This window comes from Pinus tabuliformis, chromosome 2_2, assembly GCF_031772625.1.
Source record: "Pinus tabuliformis cultivar Carrire ecotype Pingquan chromosome 2_2, CPIR1, whole genome shotgun sequence".
NCBI classification, from domain to species: Eukaryota; Viridiplantae; Streptophyta; class Pinopsida; order Pinales; family Pinaceae; genus Pinus; species Pinus tabuliformis.
Genome location: NC_142300.1, coordinates 473468531 through 473494200, shown reverse-complemented (window position 1 = coordinate 473494200; position 25670 = coordinate 473468531). Strand labels below are relative to the sequence as shown.

The following is a 25670-nucleotide window of genomic DNA, read 5'->3' as shown; positions in this document are numbered from 1 at the left end:
CAAAAAGCTGAAGAAATAGAACAGGGAAATGCAAAGAGAAATCATCAACCTAAAATACAAAATCCTCATGAGGAAGCCAAGGATGTCAGTGGTTTCCAAAAAGAGGAAAAAAGTGAATCCTGAAGGTGATAATCAGGGGGAACAAGAGAATGGAAATGATGAATTGTATGAGGACATACAAAACCTCCAATGTGGGGGAATGTAGAGTCCAAGAACTGTCTTACCTTGACACCCTTTTTGCCTATACTTCTTCCTTTTTCCCTATACCTATCACCCAAATAATGCAATAGACACAAGGTTTTGTTAAAGGTAAGCATGTAAATGTCTTCTTCTTCATATTTCTCTATATACCTTATTCTTTTGTTAAAGTATGTATTTGACTACGGAATTGGCCTGTTTCTGCAGTTAATCCGGATTTCCTCAGCTATCCCCATTGTTAAAAAGGTTCAGATGCTTCGGCTCAGCGAAGGAAGATATGGATGGATGAGAAATGATTCCCTCATGGATTCTTTCCTATTCTCTCGAGCCAATTCTTCAAGAAGATCACATGATAACATAGTCAACCTCAAAGTCAACTGCAAGATTATCACCGGGACAGAGACCGAGTTTTCTTGAAATCTTATTGATTTGCTTTTCCAAATAGCAAAATTATTATTTAGCGATATAATTTGATTTAGTAAGATCGAAATAAATATATATAGGCTTGAAAATCTCGTACTATTATACAGAGAAGTATCATAAAAGCAATGGCCACTCCGTGTTTTAGGTGCACGCTCATACATGTAAATTTTAAGAACATCTTGTTACACTTGTTTGTGAGTAATAGACTTGATTTATGTTTTTCATGCTGCGTTGATTGGAGATTGTCAACTGTTTTGTGGAAGGCCCCTACATTCAATACAAGTCTTTAACCAATTGCACATAGATTTCCTTAATTGCTTTATCGTAGATGCTCTGTTCTGTGTTTGAAATGCAGTATGATGGAATTCACAATTGAATTGTTGTCTGCATAAGAAATTCCCTTTGCTTTATACCTAACTTAATTATGTTATTTCATTTTCTTTTTATCTAATACAATTTGATCATTTTCCTTGCTTTCTACCTAGTGTAGTCAACTGTTTCATTTTCATAGCATATTTTATTTTCAGCTTATTAGATTTATGACTTGTTCGGATGAAGTTGAATGAGTAAAAGAGTCACAATAATTTTCTTGACAATTAAATCTAGACATCATTCATTTATAATATGATGGAATAGATCTCTTTAGCATATAGTAATGTAGGTTTGGTTGCAGCAAAAAATTTAGAGATAAATCCAAAACAGTCTAACAAGAACAAAGCTTAGAATCACACTTCAACCATCCATAAACCAATTCAATAGAAATTAATTTCTAAGATAAGTAGCTAACAACTTTAAGGCACAATACTTTAATATAATCAATAAAACCATCTTCATATTAATCCTGAATTTAAAATTTAACAAGAACATAAATATCTTAACGACATCAATTAACTTCTAGCACATATAGTGCACTTGTGCTTCATGAGTATACCTACCCTGGTCAATAATTTATGCTGGCAATTTAAGGATTAAATTGGCTAAACAAGTGGTTTCTAGTTTCAATGGTTCTTAATGTGTGGATTGTGGTCTATCATTTGCTATCTTTGTATTGGAGGATCTTTCATTTCCTTATTTTTGGCTTCGCTCTGTCATTAAGCGGATTCAATGATGCAGTAAGGCCCTTTCTAGGCCACCATTATGGGGTAGTATCTGGTGTGGTTTCATTGGAAATTTCCAAATTGGTGTGGTAGCGTGGTTTCTTAGAGTGAAATTGATGTTATAGTTCTTCTTGTCCTTCTCTAATATAAAGAAATTGGATTGAGAAAAAACCCTTGCTCAACAAAAACAAGACATTCTGCATGATTGACTCCAATATAATCAAAGTACATATTCATTAATTATGAGTATAGAATTATTGGTCCAACAAAGGGTAAAAATGCAAGGCATTAAAGATGTGTTCGCCACTCTTAAACACCAGTTAGTGGATCTCCAGCTTTCTTCATATTAGCTCCATTAGGGTACTTGCTCCTCAAGACACTCCTCTTCTCTAATTATAATGTGTGTCCCAGATTTAAATAGTATTCCTTCTTAAAATAATAAAATATAATATTTTTAGGACCTTAAGGGCATACATCACATTCTTATGTCTACAACAATGTGGGATACACTTAATGATTTAATTTAAACGAATTATTAAATAAAAAATTACTTTTGTATAAACAAATTAAAATTATAAACATAAAAAATGGATAGGAACAAGATATAAATAAATATACACTATACATCCATTTTTTTTAACACTTTAATAAATAAGATTAGAAATGTAAATGTGTATACTTACTAGTGGTTACTACCCACCAAAATTTATGTAAGTCCTTGCCCTTTTGTTTTTTTATTTCATAAATTTATAATTTAAATAAATTTATATAATTTTTAATTAATTTTAAATTTTAAAATTTTAATAATTATTTTAAAATATGTTAATTTTAGAAAAAAATGCTAGTGCAAAATGATTTCTGTTCAATAAAATAAAATTACATCATAGTTACAGTGAAGCGTGCAAGTCTTAGACAAAAGATTATCGCCATAACCAACATTACCTAAACACAAAGAGTTATCAATACAACAACAATACAATTTCATTAAAATAAACATTAAATTATTTATATTTAAAATAATAAAATTTTATTTTTATTATTTAAATCAAAATTGTTTGGTATAATTTTAAACATTTTTATAATGTATACGAATTTTTAAACACCTAATAATTATTAAATAAATATGTTAATTTTGGAGTTATAATTTTTTTATAATTTTTTTTATTCAAATAAAATAAAAAAATATACCTCAGATGAATTCTTTTTCAATTCAATTAACCATATACATTATACTAATTCTAGTGAACGTTTTCTAAATCTTTCGAATCTTTCAAAATTAGCTTTGGTTATTACATTAAGTTTATTTTTTAAAATTTTCAGAAAATGTTGACAATTTCAGTGTCCATATTTTAGTTGTAATAAATAGGGAAGATGTTGATAGTGGTTTATCATCATTTTTCATGGTTTCGATAATACTTTTAGAACAATGTTGTTATTTGTAATAAGCAATTTTAAAATGATAATAATGGAAGTGTGAGCGTTATTTGTAATAAAAATGTTTAAACTCAGATAGCTGGAAAATCAGCGCGAAATACAAAATTCAAACATTTTCATGACCAAAGAATAGTGCCAATGGAATAACATGTTTAATCTCACGTGTCTTTTGGACGGTGGAAGTTATGAAACAAGTTCAGCGACCAAAGGGAAAAGGTGCCCAAACAAATTTGTTTTTACTATACAAAAAAAACTTTGTTTTTTAAACTGTTTTTAAATGCAAATTCGGGAGAGGTTTCAGATTACATGGGAACATATTTTCCAACTCTGAAAGAGTTTTTTCGAAGGTATATTTGAAATGTTTATTCAAAGGTATATTTGAAACGTCACTTTTAGTATTTTGCAATCATGTTTTCGTAATTGTTTTAAAAATCATATCTCAAACAAATGAGAATGAATATTACGAAACCGAGGTTTTTGTCCGAAACAGACCCATTTATAAACACTTCTCTTGGTTTTTTAATAACTATCATAGTTTTGTATTTTTGAAAGGATCATTGGACCCTATTTTTCAAGATTTTATGAAGAAAAATCTCATGAACAATTGTCGATTTAGATGCCACCTCACCAAATTCCACCCGCTCATCTTTATCTCCAGCCATGACTCCAGCAACAATATGATCTTTAGATAAACATATATAGTCTAAATATATTTGAGCAATCTTGGATGTATTTACAGTAAAACACTTGTAGTCTAAATATATTTGAGCAATCTTGGATGTATTTAGAGTGTTTAATGAGAAGTTAGTAGGAAATTCATGTGTTACAATCTCCCTGTGAGTATTTCTCTGTTATATAATTGCTTTGTTCCATGTCTGAGAATGTTCGCTTATGAGATTAGATTTCATTGATGCTCCTCTCTTAAATGATCAGTCATTAATATTTGTTACTTTAGTCGTATTGGATTTCATTGATGCTCCTCTCTTAAATTATCAGTGATTAATATTTGTTACTTTAGTCATTTATAAACTCTGTTTTCTTCCAGTGCCTCTTTCTTCTAAATCCCCCAAACAGTGAAAGGACTTGTTGCTTTCATGCTTTATATAACTCGCTTATTAGATCTAGGATCTCATTTGTTTAATAAATGGACTCCATGCCCAATGATAAGTTTTTGAAGATCACCTGACCAATTCATCTCTACATCTAAACCTGGCCACCAACTCAATTGTAGAAAACCTTCTAGCATAGTGTTCGTAAAGTACTTGAGTTTTACAGAGAAATCCCTCCCAAGATTGAAGAGCCAACTTCAACGTGAAAGAAGTTCTAAACTTACCTTAAAGTTTTTTTCGTAAAACCATGTTTTCCCTGATTGATGAGAGCCTCAAAAAGAAATAATATTTATATGTAATAAAACAAATAAATAGACTCTTAAACTCTTATCTACAAATATTATGTACTCATCTCATATAATTATGGTAATAAAATAAATAGAAATTATGTCATATTTATACGTAAATTATATGTAAATATGAAATATCAGATTTAATCGCTCCGTATATAAGGCATTCGTGGGCACAAACTTGCGTAACAACCTTATTATAGAGTGCCATAACGGTTCCAAGTACTACAAATTCAAGAATAATGAGTTTCTTGAAAGCAACCTCAAGGGTGAAAATTTTGCATTTATTTTTTTTATCAACAAAGTAATGAGGTTTTTTGAAAGCAAGTTCAAGAATGAAGATTATGCATTTATTTCTTTTATCAATTAGGCTGACGAGTGTTTATTTTGGAGTATAATTTTAATTTAATTATTAATAATGATTAAATAAATGATATAGAATTTTAATTTCGCATAATAGTTTAGAAATTTTTAGTAGTAATTTTAAATTGTAATATTTTTAATTATTTAATTGATCCAATTTTCTCAAAACAAAATACATTAATAAATTATAGAAAAACTTGGCAATTGAATTAGCTGGAGATCCTTGGCTCCTCCAGTGATTTGCAATAACAGAACAAGGCATCCTCCTTTCTCTTGATGAACACACCTGAAGTGGTTCTTCCTCTTTAGTTAATGGGGAATCTTTCACTATGGAAACTAGTCACCTCTAGCTAGGATGTGTCATCAACACCGAAAATGGGAAATGAGGGCTTTTCCCTTCCACATTAAGCCACAAAATCTCTTGAGACAATTAGCGAAATATCAAATATTCATTCATATCGCCAAAAGGATGCTCCTCCTTTTTGTAATTTTCTCCTAATACCATGAGCTAATACTACATATCACTGAAATACCATGGGCCACCTTTTAATAATCAAGTGAATTTATATGTTATAATTCTTAATTAAATAAAAATGTCACTTATAGTTCCACTTTTAATTTAATTACTTGATATCACCTTTAAGATGACATTAAATAATTAATGTTCCTATGGAATGATCCTACATATAATTGTTATACTAACTTAGCACAACTAAACCCAACATCACTATCACAGTTGCAAAACATCCTATTATAATGTAAACCATCCTTCATAAAAGCCCCTAGACCCAAAAGCCATATTGGGATGCTAACATACCCATTACTTGGAACACTTCAACTAATTATTTTCTTCATTTCTTGTCATTTTAATTGTAGCAAATTCAACGACTTGCCATTTTTCCTTTAGTATGACTATTAGATGAAAACCTAGTCCGTGATGGCTGGAGGGAGTGACATGCCCAACACCAACACCCATACCGTTCATCCCACTAAGGTGAGCGAGTGAAGGATTTGGATCATTGACATATTCAACCTTTGTTGGGTGTACATATTCATTTGAAATATAAGAAAAAAGGATGCCCTATTCAATACAACTTGCCAACATTTAATATAAATTACTATGTTCCTTTTGACATGCTTCTCCAGTGCTAGATTTATTATCTTATAGAGTAGATAATGTAAGAAAGACAATTACAGATGCTTCAGATGTTTCAGAATCAAGAAGATCCAACAAAAGGGGCATTACAGATGTAATCAAAATCATTTCTTTGTTACTGTCAATATTGAAAAGATTCAAAGCTCTAGTCTCTTATGCTTGGGAATTACATGCACCAATAGAAAAATATAGTAAGTTCATCGACATGTGAATGAAACCATTAGCACCCATCCTTTTAAAGAAATGATTATCATCCTTTGAGAGAAATCTAATCTTTTATAATGCTCTACATTGTTGTTTTAGTGATAGTATACTAAACCCTTCATAAGTTTGGCCAAATTAAATAATCACAATGTCAGAGATTAGTTACAAAGAAACTGGACATATGAATCCTTCAAGAGGTACTGCTTGCCTCCTAAGTTTCCAAGAATTTCATTTCTAGTTGTAATAAATAAGTGAAGCCTTAATACACGACGTTCATTTTTTCTTCCATTGCTACTAACCTTTGTTTGATTGCTATTAGGAGGGAACCAACACATCAATACAAACAAATGCATGATTACTAAAGTCATTCTAAATAGGAAAGGAGCTATGACTAGGCTAAGAAATGTTGTTCCCAACAACAACAGATACAATTTTCCATAAATTAGATGAATATTGGATGTACGAATTAAGAGAATGAAAGAAAACTCTCCAATTCGAGTTAGGGTCATACCAACAAGTAAATTTGTCCTAATTTTGTAGCCAAAGCCCTTCACAATGATAGTAACCACAATGATCTTTGCAATAATCATAGCTGCTAGTAAATTATCCACATGATTATAGAGAATCTGGACATGAATAATAATTTTGATGCTAGAAGGGAAGAATGGTGCAAATAGATTATGTATGGGTTCAACTTGCTCAACTGTATGGTCAGAAAATTATGTGGTTGATATCATAACTCTTGTTTTATAAGAACCCAAATCAAGGCTCAAACCTAACTTGTCATTGCACCAAGCCACTAGTAGGAAAAAGGCAACAAAGGCAAGATAGTAGAGTTTATTTTCCTGGGAAGAGAGGCCCATCATTAGCTTCAGAAAGTGAGTAAAGAAACACCAATATAATATACTTATAGCTATCAAGAACATGGAAAATACTACTAACAATTCCAACAATGCAAATAGAACCCTAACAACACAATCTTGCAGAATTAACGCTCCAACTGTAACTTAGTTATGAAGGGCATTGCCATTGTTTTGTTCCATCAAAAAGTTCAAAACTACAACCATTGATGACATTGACAAGAAAGCACCCATAAATAAATATTATGAATATTTTCCCCCACATAGCAAGGTGGTAATGCCACATAAACACATGAAAAGGAAGATTTAAAGTAGACCTCCTAAGACATCAATAGATCCAACAACTCAGAGCTTTTTTGAAGAAAATCCTAGACCTAGAGTGAAAAGAAGGAGGAAAACACCAAATTGGGAAAAATCTCTACCTGCACTATCTCACTCACAAAATTCAAGCCACTTGACCCATTAATTGACCCTGCAAGTAATTATTTAGTAATTACCAGTTGTCGAAGATAAGAAAATACAATGCCACTGATTGCAGCAAAGACAATGATGACTATTAACTCACTTTATTTTTCTTCAATGATATTTGAAATTGGATCAAGACCCCCCTATTTTGGACCAACTTTCCTAGGATCAACTTTAATTTATTTTATATTAATATTTCATAAATTAAAATCTGGTGTTGGTATAGAATCTTGTGTTTGAAGCAAAAAAAAAATTGTTCAAAAGGTCCACATTGTTGGTGTTTTTTTTCCATATGTTCATCATTTATCAAATATTCATTTGATAAACCTCCTAGATTCCCTTTGTCCCTTTGTCCCTTGGATTCAAGTATATTTTCCATTCTTTAAATAAGTGAGAACCAACTCCACACGAAAAGATAAATATATGATCATGCACACTTACAATACAATGATTTCAAGCACCACTACCATGTTCCTCCCATCATTTTCCTTTGAGTTTCCTCCCACATCCTATGGAGATTTCTTCCACACTGGTCATTTCCAAATTATGCCACTATAAGGAAAATACCTTCTACTCAAGGTTATAACAAAAGTTTATAGTGTTACCAAATTGGCAAAAATTGTCAAAAAAACATCCTCTAAAACATATGTTTGTGATATCGAATGTTTTCGTGGAGATTATAATGAAACTTCATCGCAACTGAAAAAATCTGGGCAGACAGGGGTTTTAGTGAATGTGATTTTTTTGCAGTGTGCATCATGGAATAAGTAGCACCGGTGTGCTACATATATAAAAGAACCAGGTTGTATGCATAACTAAAAGCACTGAGGCATTGAATGAAAAGATCACCATTGTCTAAAATGTATATCGCCCCAGTTCTTATGAATAAAAAATTCCCTAGGGCATTCTTTTAAGGAACAAGACCAGTGGACACAAAGAATAACTGAAGTCCTCATGCAAAGTGGTGATGTGTATTATTTGTATAAATGTACTAGTACATTAGGGATTTAAAATGAATGATGCTATTAATTTTAATAATGTAGGGGAAATGGAAAAAATATTTTGCAGGACCAGCGTTTTAGTTTTATGAAAGAACTAGCGCGTAATGCACCGGGGTGTTAATTGCAAACAATACAAGTGCTTGAATAACTAAACACTCTGGTGCTTTTGTTATCAGAAAAGGCACCAGTAATGCAAAAAATATCATCATGGTGTTTTTATATAACATAACGCACTGATGCATTTTTATGTTATGGATGCACCGATTTTTTGTATGATATTTTCTCTTTTTTGGAAACATTGACATGTGACAGTGCAATTATTGTAATTTTTTAAATCCATTATTCATCGAAAAATCAACATATATCTTATAACAGTATTCATATAAATTAAAATTTGATTAGTACATTTATATATGATGTTTGGATTAATTTTTTATATTATCATATTTTATATCTCCTCATTATAATATTTAATTATCCATATATTTAATCAATGGTGTAACATTTCACAACGACATTGGATAACACAATAGAATAAATAAAAATGTATTTTATTATATATCAATAAAAGACTCTGTCATACAAAATGGGATTGTTATTGGTAACCCCTTGTTTTTCAATTGGGAAACTATGTCCAATACATTAAACAAAACGTCTAATTTTCATACACAATTATTTCAAAAAATACATCAGGTTCCATTGGTATCCAAATAGATCATCATTCTTCATTGTAACTACTGCCACTGCTCAATATACTTCCATGACGGGTTATTTGGAAGAATATTTTGTTGATTACGTCTATTGTTTTCGTCTTCTTGATATTGTTCCATCTGAAAACATAAAAGTAAAGTGATGTAATAACCCTGTGACTTTGCTTTGTAAACAATTACTATTTTTAGACACTTAACTATTATTGGATTTAATGTCAAGGGAAGCCATTATTGAACGTATGTCAAGATGTAATTATATTATTATTATTGAGTTAATAAATATTTTTTTTGGAAATATTATGCAAAGGGTACTAGAGTGTAGAAGACTTGTTGCTAGGTTAGAAAAGAGTTGTGGTGATCAAGTCCATATGATTGACCTTCCCTAAAAGACTCCTAGAAAAGTGTCAAGGAAAAAATAAAAGAAATTTAATTAACACAATGGGAGATAAATATTGTATTAATTACTTAGTTGGAGATAAAAACTAAGTGGGGTGGAATAAAACATTGCGAGAGAGAAAATCTTGCTTTAAAGAAAAAAAGAATCTTAAAAAGAGAACTAAAACAAAAAGGCCTAAGATTAAGGTCTTAAAGCAGGACCCTGTTAAAAATATTTTTAGAAGAAATAATAAAATAACTACTTAGGAATCAAAGCGGATGATTGTTCATGGAAGCCAAGAAGCTCTTAGCTCGGGGGAACTAAGAGAGGCAATTCATAGTCGGGTGGAACATGCTTGGTGCCTGAATGTTTTCCAATAGTGATTATAGTTAGACATCCGTTTACATTTCATTATTGATGATAAATTATAAATAGTCAATGATGGTATACACTACTATATAATTTCCATTTTGCATGTTGGTATCAAAGTTTAATTTTATCTTTTAATTTATTAATTGTAAATGCATCCACTTCTCTTTGTGAATGCTTTAAAAATAAGTCATGTATTCATTGTTTATATGTGGTGTAGCTATGGTAATACTAGGAATTTGAATAACTTCTTCATAAAATATCACAAGAGACACCTCGAGAGAATTACGAATTTAGTATTGTATATGTAACATGAGAATTTTATGAATTTAGTATTGTATACGTAACAGGAGAATTAAGAAAAATTGTACTGCGGATGGTCAATTAGAGAATCCTTCTCGGCGTGAATTTAATTTCATAAGAAAATTAATTACCCAAATAGGGGAATATAGAATTGTTAGTGAAGAATATTAAAGCTGCTATATCACGGCTACACATGAGCTTGTTCATATCCCTAGTTAGTCCTGGAAATTCCAAGTAGTACGATATTTTCTGAGATTTTCTTTTAGATTTATAGTTGGAAGACTGGCAAGAAGAGAGAAACATTTTCTTTAATGGCATACATTTCAAAAACTACAAACTTATATAATGAACCAAAATATATGTGTGTGCGCTCTGGCAAGTCCCCATTGAACTTTGTTACGCGAAAAAAATTCAATGGACAATATGGAACGGAGGTGGGATTTAATTAAAGAGAGGAAATATCATGACATAAACAAAGGATATTAATTCTAGAAATAAAAAGAAACAAGTCATGTTGTATAACCAAGTCAAAGTGATTTCTTGTTGTTTGCTAGAATTAATTAAGAAAAGAATTTGGGTATGGAATATAAGTGATATATGTATACCTAGATATTTACTTCTATGAGTACGGTGTATACACGAGAATAACTTTAAATTGTAGCGCGCATATACATATATATATATATATGTGGAATAAAATAATTGAAGAATAATAATAACATTCGAAGTCTTTCACATTATATGTTGGATGAACAAGCAATTGTCACCAGTGTGAGTGGAATTCAACTTAATACTTTTTAATATTCCTCTATAGAAATATATGTTCACTTCTATGGAGTTTATATTTTTGAGTTACCAATCTAACATGAAAAACAATACCAAAGCAGGCAAGAGAAAATATAAGCAGGCTTGCAGTGTTAAATCAATACAGGGTTTCATGGATATATTCATTGAAGTTGAAAACATCGCACCCAAAGCTAGGTGTAACCAAATAAAACCATACATCGAATATCCATAACTAAATTCACATTAAAGTATTAAGTATTCTATTTGCTACGATACAATCATTTTAAAATAAGTCGGAAATAATTAAAGAAATGACTATAAATATCGTACATGCGCCAACATTACCAGATAGCCTAAACTCAACTTGGTCTTGTCTTAGAGAAGCTAGTACTATTATTAATATTAGTTTTTGTGAGAGTGTCTACTACAAAGTGTATATACCAAGAGGTATGTTATAACCTTTGAAGCAATATAGAATTAAAAACCCCAGCAAAACCGTTAAATACACACACAAAAGACCCTCAAACATATCTTCTACCATTAGTATTCGGGAGATTAGTAAAATTAGATTCATTGTATATCATAATATAAGCATTCCAGGACAAGCAGACAACTATGGTGCATGATAAATAATTTAATGAAATAGCTAACAGTGAAACCATACATGCTTGGTAGATAATGAAATTAGTGAAACCATACATGCTTAGGTAGATAATGAAATTATTGCAAACTAGATTGCAAATTCACCAAAGAACAATTTTCTATTAGAAGTAGACTGGGGTTAGGAATACTTTATATAAATCTTAGGCGAACTGTAATATACAAAAACATAATGGCACTTGATCGGTACACCATCAATTAATTATATATGTAGAATGACATAGTCATTAATACATTATCTTTTAGACATCTTCATTAAGGTCAGGTCATAGCAACCATTGATAACAAAATTATTATGTTCAAAATGTTTGGTCTAACCCTAATAGGGTTGAAACCATAAAAACAAAAGAAAAGCAAGAAAATCATGTTTCTGAAAGTCCTAGGTGCCAAATCATGGGTCTCATCATATGCATACCGAAGTCGGCAAATCAAAGAAGGCCAACCTAAAGATAAATGTAGAGAAGTCAAAGAGTTGAAAGGAATGAGATTTTAAATCTAGGTGATTAATTTTTTTCCTCTGGTGACACAGAAAGCCATACCTGCAAATCATAGATGGTAAGTCAAGATTACAACCCTCCATGGAAAAAATGAAAAAAAAATAAACTAAGTACGGCCAACAAGAAATAGTATACCTATTGAAGAGTGAGATGATGTTTCACTCTCACCTTATGCACATCAAGAGTAGGAGAGTCAATAAGGAGAATGAATAAAAAGTAGTGGTAGTAGAAATAAATAGTATACCTATTGAAGAGTGAGATGATGTTTCACTCTCACCTTATGCACATCAAGAGTAGGAGAGTCAATAAGGAGAATGAATAAAAAGTAGTGGTAGTAGAAATAAATGGAGAGAGGCTATAGAAGATTACATAAATGGGTTTCCTTAAGGGTCTTTTTCGAAACCGAAGAAACATATACATAGCAGAAAGGAAAAATAGCAGCATATTTTGTAAACCAAAACAACCTAGTAAAATACATTTATATCCCAACAAAAAAATAATTATGATGTTAAGTCTAGGTCATAGCCCTAATATAATTGAATAAGGTCTTGAAATCCTAAATAAATTTTCATAACATGAAAAAGAGTATAGTTCATACATCCGCCATACTCTTCCTTTGAATGGATAAAATCCTTGCACGTATAACTGACAATTATTAAACAAAGGTACTCTGAAAATCGAGTAAGGGTTTACCTTTCTTTGACATGACCCTGATAGAGTAACTCACCACCGTTAGGAGAACCAGAGTAGACCGATACCTGAAAACGATGCAGAACAAATGGGAAGAAATCCCTTCAAAGTTAATAACATGGCAAGTGGAGTGAGAACATGAAATTCGGACAATGGGTTCAACGCCAACGTAAAAGTGTAGAGAAGGGTGAGAAGCTAGACATATAGAAGAGAAATAAAGGATTATAAGACCACGATATATAAAATTGCTTAAAATTACCTAAGAACTTATAATGGTGGAATGACATAGAGGTCGAAGCATAAAATTTCCATAAGCCTGCAAGAATTGGAGATGTAATGAGCAAAGGAACCCTTAGGGTTATTCCAAGGAAGTTGAAACAGAAAATTTCCATACATCTGCAAGAATTGGAGTTGTAAATTAGCAAACAAACCCTTAGGGTTATACCAGGGGATATGCACTCTGGTCACTAGAAAAACACCCAGATGAAAATACAATACTCGAAAAAATCAAAGTTAGGGTTAGGCAACTATAACCCTATCCTGTTTCCACCATCAAATCTTAATGATCGATCCTGACCATAAGAAGTGTGTACAATTAGCGCGTAATATTAAAATTACATGGTAACTAACATAGCCTTTGACCAACTAACCATGTGTATTATTAACCAAGTATATAATAAAGAACCCATAACCTACGCATAATTGGTAAGAAATCGACCTCGGTGGAAAATTACATAGAGGATGGTATAATGTAACATGTTTAAATTACGAAAGAATAAAATTTACATGGAAAACAACATCCCACAATCGACACAATGTTCAATGAATACAAAATTAAATAAAACCTTAGCCACAGTTCATGTCATATTTATAGCCAAGGTAAATCACCTTATCATTTTGAAATAAAGGAACTATGCTAAAACATTTAAAAGGATACATTGGAAGGGGGATTTAACCTAAACTTTAGATGCTTAAGAAGTTATGTAAGCAATGCCAACATATGTGTGTTAAGGGTATATTTAAATATAAACACTTATGTGTGCCTCTAAATGATAAGAAATCTAAATTTATCACATGATAATTGTCACACATAGTTGTAGAATGAATAATCTGAATAGCTAAACATGACCTTAATATTTTTACTAGTAAAAAAATTACGCATCAATAGAAACAGAAAAGGTAATTCAATTTAAAAAAAAAAAATTGCATGATATTAGGATTCGTGACATATGGTATCAGAGCTGTAGATTCAATGTTTAGGGCCTATGGGCCAAATCACAAATGTAGGACATGAATTGGAATTGTTAGATCAGACCTAGGTGAAAATAGAAGACGAGGGATTACCTCCTATAATGGAATTATAGCAAAGAATAAATGAATTGAAAATTGGCACCTACCCAATAGTATAATAAATAGAGTCTGGTCCTAGATGTAACTAAAGTACAAAGAACAATTAATAAATGTTGAGAAAGAAGTTAAAGGAAGTAAATATAAATTACTGATAATAGACTAATGAATGAATTAAACCCGCACTCCAAATAAGGTGGATACAAGTGGGTAGAAGAAAATATGATAGAGGATATATCACAAAGGTATAAATCAATTGTTACAAACTAAAATATCTATTTGAGTATAAATTAGAAATGATTTAAAACCTACTATTAGATGTGAATTTCTATTTTAGGCGGTCATTCTATCAGAGGAAAAGGGAGATATGTAAAAAAAATTATGGGGTTTGATAAGATATAACCATATATAACAAACTCATTGGAGAAAAATGATCTTTTATATGCCAAATATGAACCTATACAAAAAAAGGATGTGAGGTATGCGTTTCCTTGAACAAAACATAGATGTATATCTTTTTATAACATTGAATTTTTATCAAGAAGGTTATGTGCAAGTTTAAAAAAAAAAATTTAGACAGGGATGTTACATCAATCAATCCTGCATAAAATTGGGTATTGAAGTAACTAGTGACATAAGTCTAGTAGCAAAGACTATTATAAAATATGTAGAACTTGCATAGGATAGGTACTTATTAAGTGCAATACTATAAGTGTTAAGATCAACCTTTACATTTTTTACTCGGTGGTGAACCTTAAAATATGGATTAAAGAAGGGAAAATGCAATATCATAAGAGTAAGAATATAACAGACATTGAAGACAAATTTGTTACAGCTAATATGAAGTAATTAATATTTTTCATATCTAGGGAGGACGGTAGTACTCTGGTATTAAAATCAACAACTCAAAAATGTGTTTAATTAATTAAGGATAAAATTAAACACATAACGACAAAGGAATGTTGAAAATAATCCAAATAACAATGTACATATTTATAATTGTATGAAAATTAAGATGCATGCTTACACATAATCATGATATGTACTACTATTCTATTTGAGAAAGATACAGTGGAAGGGAAAAATTAAGAAATGATCTCACTACAAAAGGCTTGCATAAGCCTTATATGCTAGAAAGAATATGTAAAGTGGTACAATAACTTTACAAATGAAGAATACAGTAAGAATGCAAGAACTTGAATTATAAATCAAGAATACAAAGTGTTTTTATGAACATATTATTTCAAACTAGTTTTTTTCACAAATACCTGTGAGATTAAAATGGACACACACACACACACAATATATATATGCAATCATATAAGAAAGTTTTGATGCTAGGAACTAGGAGAATACAATGCATACATAGAGGACAAGATGCTATATGGTAGATAAACACCAATAGAATCACTATAAAGTGTAGCACAATACAATAGATACTCAAAGGGAGTCTTTTTTTACCATAATTAATATTAATATTAGCACAATTAACATATTTCTATCAAGGAAATAGATGCTAATAGCATAAATTTCAATAATTGATTCCTTTAGGGACTAGAAATTTTAAGTTCAGGTGTACGGCTATTCTCAATAATGGGAGTACAAAGTGTGACTAATGAAAAAAAAAACTTAAATCATGAAAATAATAATGTAGGTAGAGAAATTGGAGACTATAAAGATGAATATAATGATAATAGTGACATTTTAATTTCCCAAGATAACTAGAGAAACATGAAGGCACTCAGAGACTGTGCAAAAAGGATGAAAAAAATGCCATCTTTATACAAAAATGGATGTGTAAAATGGACCAAGGCTAAAATCAATAGTGGAAACATGTAATTGAATAAGAAAAAAATTAATAAACCCTAAAAATGGCAAGAAAACCCTAGATTGGAATCAATACTAAGAATGAAAGGGTCTCAAAATTGATTGGGATTAGAGGTCAATATTGTTGTTTCGTTAAAAACTTCACAAATTAGATTTTTATTGGACCAAGAATGACCATAAAAGGGGTTGATTGCAATAATGTCACCGCATAAACCAATAATGTTGATAAAAATTCCCAGAATAACCTACCAAAGTGGCAAGATATTTTCATAAAATTATATGAAGGAAACTCCCTAATTGATGTATTGTTTTAATATATATATATATATATATATATATATATATATATATATATATATATATACATACATGGGTGTGTGTGCAGAAATTTCTAGAACTAATAAAAATACTTACACAAATCTTCTGGGTGTTAAGACAACCTAGGCATATAAAAATGCAAAAGGAAAAGACTCCATGGTTATATACAAAGGTAAAATGCTCATAAATCTTCATAAATAATTTGCAATTTAGGCCAATTTGAAGAAAGGGAAAAATGAAACACTCAAGGGAGTGAGTTAAATGAAGATAGTGGATAAAGAAAAAAGGTTTTGTAGATCTCTAAAGTAACATTTTATTGTTTTGACCATGAAACTGAAGTAAGTCAAGATATCCCTTTAATGATCTATGAGTGGTATTGTGAATTTCTTAATTATGTTTCCTCATACTTTTGTGGGTTTATGAGTATGTATGGAACTAGTGGCAACCAATCAATATGGACTTCATTAAGTCCACTCCAAAGTGGAATTGACAATAACATAATAACGATGGAAGTGGCAAAGATAATATGTGGTTCTACGTTTAAGTATTCATTACATATGCATAATTGATACAATGGTATCAATTAATAGCATAAGAGGTAACGTTTCAAGTAGTCCCTTTATTATTATTTCCTCTATATAAGATAAATTAAAGGAAAGTGGAAATTCCATATTTTGAATTTGACATTAAAAAAGATGTCCATGTCACTAGCTTAAGTTGTGAATAAATGTACCAAAGGACCCAATGCATTAACTGTTGATAAATTCATGTTTCTAAACTTGGTGAGTGCATGTGGATATTCTTTTTTGGGTGTAGGTGGATGGTCCTTTGGTGGAATGCATGAATGGAAATAGGAAGCATCTGTTTAGCATGTATGAAAACAACATTCTTCTCATGGAATGAGGATTAGAGTATCTTTTACTCTAAAATTGAGCCATTTCTCAAAATAAATTGAAGTGAAACCACGTTAGTATTGAAGAGATTGTGGTACCAATGAAAGAAGAAATGCATGAGGCATTTCCTTCCCATCCTAAGAAAATATGTAATCAATGAAACATCGAGGACAATGTTTATGTTAAAGGGGGGAAGGGGGAAGATGTAATATATTATTTTTAGACACTGAACTATTATCGAATTTAATTATGAGGGAAGCCAAAGTTGTTTTTTTCAAGTCCACATTATGGACCTTCCCTAAAAGTCTCCTAAAAAAATCCCTAGGAGAAAATTAAAAGAAATTAAATTAACACAACGGGAGAGAAATATTGTGTTAATTACTTAGCTGGAGATAAATACTATGTGGGGTGGAATAGAGCATTACAGGAGAGAAAATCTTTCTTGAAAGAAAAATAAAAGAATCTTTAAAAATAAAACTAAAACAAAAAAGCCTAGGCAAAAGGATGGAAGACCTTAAAGTAGGAGCCTACTAAAAATATATTGGGAAGAATTTATAAAAGAGCAACTTAGGAATCAAAGGGGATTATTGATTCTAAAAGTCAAGAAGCTCTTAGCTCGGGGGAAACTGACAGAGCAGTTCATGGTTGGATGATATGTGCTTGGTTCCTGAATTTTTTCCAGCAATGATTACAGTTAGACATCTGTTTACATTTCATTATTGATAATGAATTATCAATGGTCAATGATGGTATACATTACTATCTAATTTCCATTTTGCATGTTGGTATCGAATTTTATTTGTAGCTATTAATTTATTAATTGTAAATGTGTCCACTTCTCTTTGTGAATGCATGAAAAATAAGCCATATATACATTATTTATATGTGGTGTACCTATCGTAGTACTAGGAATTCGAGCAAATTCGTCATAAAAGATCACAAGGGACACCTCGAAAAAATTATGAATTTAGTATTGTACATGTACTAGGAGAATTAAGGAAAGTTGTATTGTGCATGCTCAATTAAAGCATCTTTTTGGGCGTGAATTTAATTTGGTAAGAGAATTAATTATCTCGGTAGGAGAATATAGAATTGTTAGCGAAGAATATTAAAGGAGAGATCTAAGACTTTTGTGATCCATCATGTAGATATAAGTCTTTCGGATTAATCACATCGTTAGGATTTGGTCGACATTTCGAACAAACTAATGTGGTTCATCCTCATGACAAGGTGAGAAATCAATCGATCTGAAAGAATAAATAGCATGGATGCATCATTGCCCAGAGTTAGTCGTTGGTAAATTCGTTAATAGGGAATGTAAAATATTATATAAGAAAAAGTGGTAAGCTATATGTTTAATTATTCAATATTTAGTTAGAAACTAGTTGTTATGTGACAGTTAGTTATTTAATTTCGATTATTATAAAATAATAATTTAATGATATAAATTTATACAGTGATATTATATAAAAATACTTAATTTATATAATATTATTTGACTTACTATATATAATATATTCAGTTGAAAACTAGCTGTTAGGAATGATTCAAAATTAAAATAATATATTTTAGCAATAATTTATAAATATTATTAAAATATTTTGTTTCACTATATTCTAATGATAGTTTATTAATATTATCAATTTCTTTAATAATAATATCTATTAATGTTATCAATTTAATATGATTATTACTTATTAGACGATAACTTTTTTTTAAATAGGAGGATAGTAGTGTAGGAGGAAAGTGGTGATAACCCTAAAGGTTAACTAAAATATTAATAGTTAAGTTGTACTATTAAGCCCAAAATGTAATTTATTTGTAAAACACAAGGGGATGCTCAAAAATATATAATATGCTAATCATATTAGACATATAAAGTTAAAGAAAATTAATAAGGATAATAAGGGATAAAACTAGAAGGAGAGAAGAAAATGAAGAGGAAACAGAGGGAGAAAAGAGAAAAAAGGAGAAAGAGTCATCAGGAGAGAGCTAGATTCAAATGATAAAACCACATAGGTATGGAATATAAGTGATATATATATATATATATATATATATAAAAACATTGCTTAAGCACGAGAACCACTTTAAACTGTAGAACGTATATATATATTGAGATAGATATATATAATGAGGGAAGAAAAATAACAACATTCCAAGTCTTTCACATTATACATTGAATGGACAAGCAATGGACACCAGTTTGAATGGAATTCGTCTTGATATTTTGTAAGATTCCTCTATAGAAATCTATGTTTATTTCCTTGGAGTTTAATGTGAAAAAAAAAATACCAGAGCGGGCGAGAGAAATATAGGTAGACTTGCGGTGTCAAACCAATATAGGGTTTTATGGAAACCGATATAGGGTTTTATGGATATATTCATTAAAGTTGAAAACATCACACCCAAAGCTGGGTGCAACTAAATAAAACCATACATCGAATATCGATAACTAAATTCACATTAAAATATTGGGCATTCCATTTGCTCAAATACAGTCATTTTAAAAGAAGTCGGAAATAATTAAAGAAATGGTTATAAGGATCACACGCGCTGACATTACCAGATAACGTAGAATCAACCTAGTATGGTCTATAAGGTAAGCTAGTACTATTGTTAATATTGGTTGTTATTGGTTGTTAGGAGAGTGGCCACTATAATGGGTCTAGACCAAGAGGTCTTTTATAACCGTTTGAAACAATATAGAATAAACAATCCCAAGAAAAAACGTTAAAAACAAACACACACAAAGAAGACATTGTATGATGTCTTCTACCATTTTTGTGGGGGAGGCGGGGGGAGATTAATCAAATTAGCTTCGTTTTATATCATAATATAAGCAGTCCAGGAAAAGTATGCAACTATGTTGCATGATAAATTATTTAATGAAATAGCTAACATCAAAACCATACATGCCGAGCAACCATTGATAACAAAATTATTATGCTCTAAATGTTTGGGTTGAAACCATACAAACAAAAGAGGAGGAAAAAAATAAGGTTTTTTTGAAAGTCCCAAGCGCCAAATCGTGGGTCTTAACATATGCATACCGAAGTCGGAAAATTAGAAAAGGAAAACATGGAGATAGATGTCGAGAAGTCAAAGAGTTGAAATGAGTGAGATTTTAAATTGAGGTGATTATATTTTTTCCTCTGGTGACACAGAAAGACATACCTGCAAACAGAAAGACATACCTGCAAATCAGAGGTGGTAAGTCAATATTAGAGCCCTCTAGTAAAATGAAAAAAAAAATTAAACAAGGATGACCAGCCATATACTATTTATGAGTGAGATGAAGTTTCTGCTCCAACCTTATGCACATCAAAAGTAGGAGAGTCAATAAGGAGAACGACTAAAAAGTAGTTGTAGTAGAAATAAATGGAGAGAGGCTATAGAATATTACCTAAACAAGTTTCCTGAAAAGTCCTTTTCAAAACCGGAGAAACATATACATAGCAGAAAGGAAAATTAACAGCGTATTCTGGAAACCAAAATAACCTAGTAAAATAAATTTCTATCCCAAACAAAAAAATATTATGATGTTATGTCTGGGTCAAAACCCTTAGATAATCGAGTATGGTATTGAAAGCCTAAATAAATTTTCATAACACAACAAATAGTATAGTTCACATATCATCCATACTCTTCCTCCAAATGGCTAAAATCCTTGCATGTATAACTGGAATTTATCAAACAGAGGTGCTCTTCAAATCAAGCAAGGGCTTACCTTTCTTCGACATGACCTCAATAGAGTAACTTATCCCCGTTAGAAGAAATAGATTAGACCAGTACCTGAAAACAATGCATAACAAATGGGAAGAAATTCCTTCAAATTTTATGACCTGACAAGTGCCAGACAATGGGTTCAGCGCCAATGTAAAAGTGCAAAGAGGGGTCAAAATCTACACATACAGAAGAGAAATAAAGGATTATAAGACTAGGATACAAGACATTGCCTAATGTTATCCTAGAAACTTATGACGATGGAACGACATAGAGGTTGAAGCAGAAACTTTCGATACATCTACCAAAATTGGAGCTACAAATGAGCAAAGGAACCTTTACAATTATACCAGGGGATCTGCACTCTGGTTGCTATAAAAAACCGCAAATGAAAATACAATACTCAGCAAAATCAAAGTGAGGGTCAAGCAATTACAAACCTATCTCGTGTCCACCATCGAATCTCAATGATCAATCCTGGCCATAGGAAGTGCATATAACTGGCGCACAATATTACAATTACATGGAAACTGACATAGCCTTCGACCAACTAACCATGTGTATTATTAACCAAGTATATAATAAAGAATCCATAACGTGCGCATAATTGGTAAGAAGTCGATCCGGGTGGAAAACTACAAAGAGAATGGTATAATGTAACATATTTAAATGATGAAACAATAAAGTTTACATGGGCAACAACATCCTACATTCGGCAGAAAGTTGAGGGAATAACAAATTGAATAAAACCTTAGCCACAACTCATGTCATATATATAGCCAAGGTAAATCACCTAATCATTTTGAAATAAAGGAACTATGCTAAAAAATTTAAAGGGTATATTTGAATATAAACACTTATGTGTCCCTCTAAATGATAAAGAAATCTAAAGTTATCACATGATAATTGTCACACATAGTTGTAGAACAAAGATTCTCGATAGCTAAACATGATCTTAAGTTTTTTACTAATTAAAAAAAGAGGTATTTCAAATAAAAAAATGCATGATATTGGGGTTTGTGACAGTGGTGAGTGTATCTATATTAATGAGAATAATGAAAATTGAAATAAATAATATATATATCAATGTAAATCGAATAGCAATGTAGTATTATAGTAAGAGTGACTCCTAAACTGTGCATATGGTTTCAAAACCAATTCTCATTCCTTGTTGCAACAAGTATTCTGTTGCCGTAGTTCAATGCTTTGTTTCCTGCATGTTTTAAAGTCCATTAAAAACCATATATTTAATATAAATTATTTTTTATTCTATTAATTATAAACTTAGAGAAGTAAAATGACATAGATACTTACAAATTCCACAATTCTTTTTATTTGCCAACATATACTCACAACCCATATTTAACTCAATTCCAATCAATTCTTTCAATGGATTTTCTTGTATGTTAGCACCTATTTCAAGACATTCAAGGATGGTTGCTGTTAAATAATTTAAAATATAAAAAAATGAAACCTTGTACTGTTATAAGGAAATATTAACAATTACTCAAAAATTTTGATATAAAACCTTTTCTTCCTTGTTGTCCCATTTTATGTGCTAAATGAGTTCTATTTTGTTTTCTTTTTTGCAAGAAAATACTTAAAAATTAATATTTAATGCTAAATTATTTTTTATATGTACAAAGTCAATCATGATTACATACATTTGAAGGACGTTGTTATTGAGATGGCTCTCCTATGATGCAATTATGTCCATTTATTTGACTATCTCCTTGTACACTTTTTTATACATTCCTATTAGCATGTTTTGCATATCAACTTGTTGATCTTTTGGGATTTTCATAATCTTCCTGAAAAAGACAATAAACTACTTTTATATTGATATATGAAAACTAAATATAAAAAAAAAATGATATTAATAAATGAATGGTTTATAGTAATATATACATATAACTATATAAAGTTATTTTAATTAGGAATATTACCTTTTGAATGATTCCTTATTGTCGTTGTATGTTTTTTCTATTGCAAGTCTAACATGTCTCAATGACCATGGCTTTGGAAATACTTCTTGTATTTTACGTATAATCTGGTTCTTAAAATAATTGGATTGATTTTTGTATTTTGATGATGATGATGATGATGGTGGTGGTTAACGTCCACTAAGACCAAATTGGTCTATCAGACCTATAATTTTCTTTCTTAGTTTCTAATTGTCTGGCTCCTTGTCTTTCTTGGTGAGATTGGTGTTGTAGCTTTCTTTTTGTTCTCTACAGTCTTCCAATTTTCTTTATCTTGCATCTCCTTCATCTCTTCTAATTTTTGGGACATTGGTGTCTTAGTTTTGTGATCTAACGCGTTCGTCCTTTTGAAGATAGTTGGAGAAGAAGTTTGGTCTAGGAGATCTGCTTTGCTGTTAAATGAAGATTTATTTTGTGCAGTATTCGAACTCTCATAATTGCTTGAGGGGTTGTCGAGTTTACACTTTTGTTGTTGGGCAAGGCTTTCCTTCTGCTTGTCTTGAGAGTTGTTTCTTTCTTGCCTGATTTCTTGTGATTCAGAGTTTTCTCAAGAGTATTCTTCTTTGATGATAGTGTATTGTTCCTTTTGTGCTCCTTCCCACCATGTAGATCTATGGTGATTTTTTCTAGCATAATTTTTCTGGGAGGTTTTTGGGCAATTTTTGGCTAGGTGGCCTATCTCAAAGCAGGACCGACATCTGAAGAGGACACTTTCATAATCAAGTTTCTGGTTTCACACATAGTCTTTACTTGCTAGGTGTATTTTAGTTGGGAATCCGGTGCTGAAGTCCATTTCCACACAGATGCATGCATAGGTGGTTTTGGCATATTCCTCTGTTTCTGGGCACCTACAATAAAATTTCCCAATTGCATTTCCAATGGCTTCTAGCGAAGAGAAATTCCAGAGATGCAAGGGTAGGTTTGGCAATCTTACCCAAACTGGTGCTGAGGTTATGACTGTTGCTGAGGGATCGAATGATGGGTTCCATGGCCTCATGAATAGGCCTGATTTTTCCCAAAGCCAAGTATGTCTATATGTTCGTTCTGCTAGATCCCTCATAGTTTTGTAAAATAATTTCCCCCTACAACACCACTGAAGATGAGCTAACGATGAATTCATTGTCATTTACATGTTCTACACTTTTTCTTTTTTTAGAACGACCTTGATTTTTCCTTCATTGTTTCTCCCTATAGAACATTAAACATATATGAATTAATATATTATCTTAAACATTTTATCTAATATTCTTAATTATATTATTAATGAAAAAAAAAAAACTGATATCTAATAGTATTTTTTTATTCACCTGATTCATCCTTGTGTAATTTTTCTATCACGATTTTATGCTCTTATGCACTTAAACTAGAAATAATCTTATTGACCTTCTTCATTTTTTTCTTTTGCATGACACACACTAACCAATACAGATTATTTAAATTTACATATAGTTTTAACATATTAATTTTGTTGTAAAGAATTTATAAAGAGCTTTCCTTGCTTTTTTGATGTTCTATCATTGTGTTAATCAATATTTTTGTTACCTGACACCTTATTAAACATTTTTTCTATCAATATACATCTTGCACCATTCAATATATAATCCATTAAATATATTTTATACATAAATCAAATAATTTTGAGCCAAAAAGAGCTCTAGTAACCAGTGCGTTTATTTGTTATTCCCTTAAACACACGGGGGATTTAATTGTTCAACGTGGTTAGTGAAAATTAATTTTAAATTATGATGGTGCACTTTGCAATGATAAGCGCACCACAATGACTTAGCGATGATTTTTGGCATAGGTACATTGGTGCATTATATTACACCAGGAGCGACAATGAACAAACTGGACAAAACCAACAATGTCATAATATACTAGTGTGTTGTATTACACAGAGTGCACCAGTGCATTATATTACAAATGGCATATCGTAAAACATATATCCATTTTTAAAAATAAAGGGCAGGGCCTACATAGTTTCAATTTAATTCAATAACTGATCCCCCTAATTTACATGTCAAATTCCCTATATATAGTAAGTACACAAACCCATTAAATATAAAACACAGAAAATGAAAAACCCTAATTGTGAAGTGGTAGGGGGAGTTAAACTCTAAGGTGAAATTTTCGAGGTTTAAGGTAATTATTGAATTTCTTTATTTTTTCTTTTGAATTTTAATTAAATTTAAATAGGAACAAAGATCATAAAAAATTTTAGTATTAAAATCAACAGTACATTTTTTATTATACAAGATTTATTTATTTATTATTTATTTATTTATTTTTATTTTTTATTTTTTATTTTTAAATCTAACAAAAATTATAAAAAAAATTAAGAATAAAATCAGTAGTAAAATTTAATTATTTTTTTAAGGTTTTGAGTGAATCACTATACCTTTCAAATTCTGATCTTTCTACAGTTCTAAACTATTTTTCTACTCCACGGTGCTCCGAGTATGGCTCTATTGCAAATGATATCTCTTTTAGTTAAACCCTAACACAAATTGTAAAAAAAAATAGTAAAATAAAAAATAAAATTTAAAATTATTACCATGCAGGGTTTTGAGTGAATCACCATAACTT

General features: G+C 30.7%; 1 pseudogene; it reads right to left on the bottom strand.

Annotated features, from left to right (window-relative positions):
• Nucleotides 1-6432: 6432 nt before the first annotated feature.
• Nucleotides 6433-25670, bottom strand: part of LOC149193386 (K(+) efflux antiporter 6 pseudogene) — a 38878-nt pseudogene continuing 19640 nt past the window's right edge.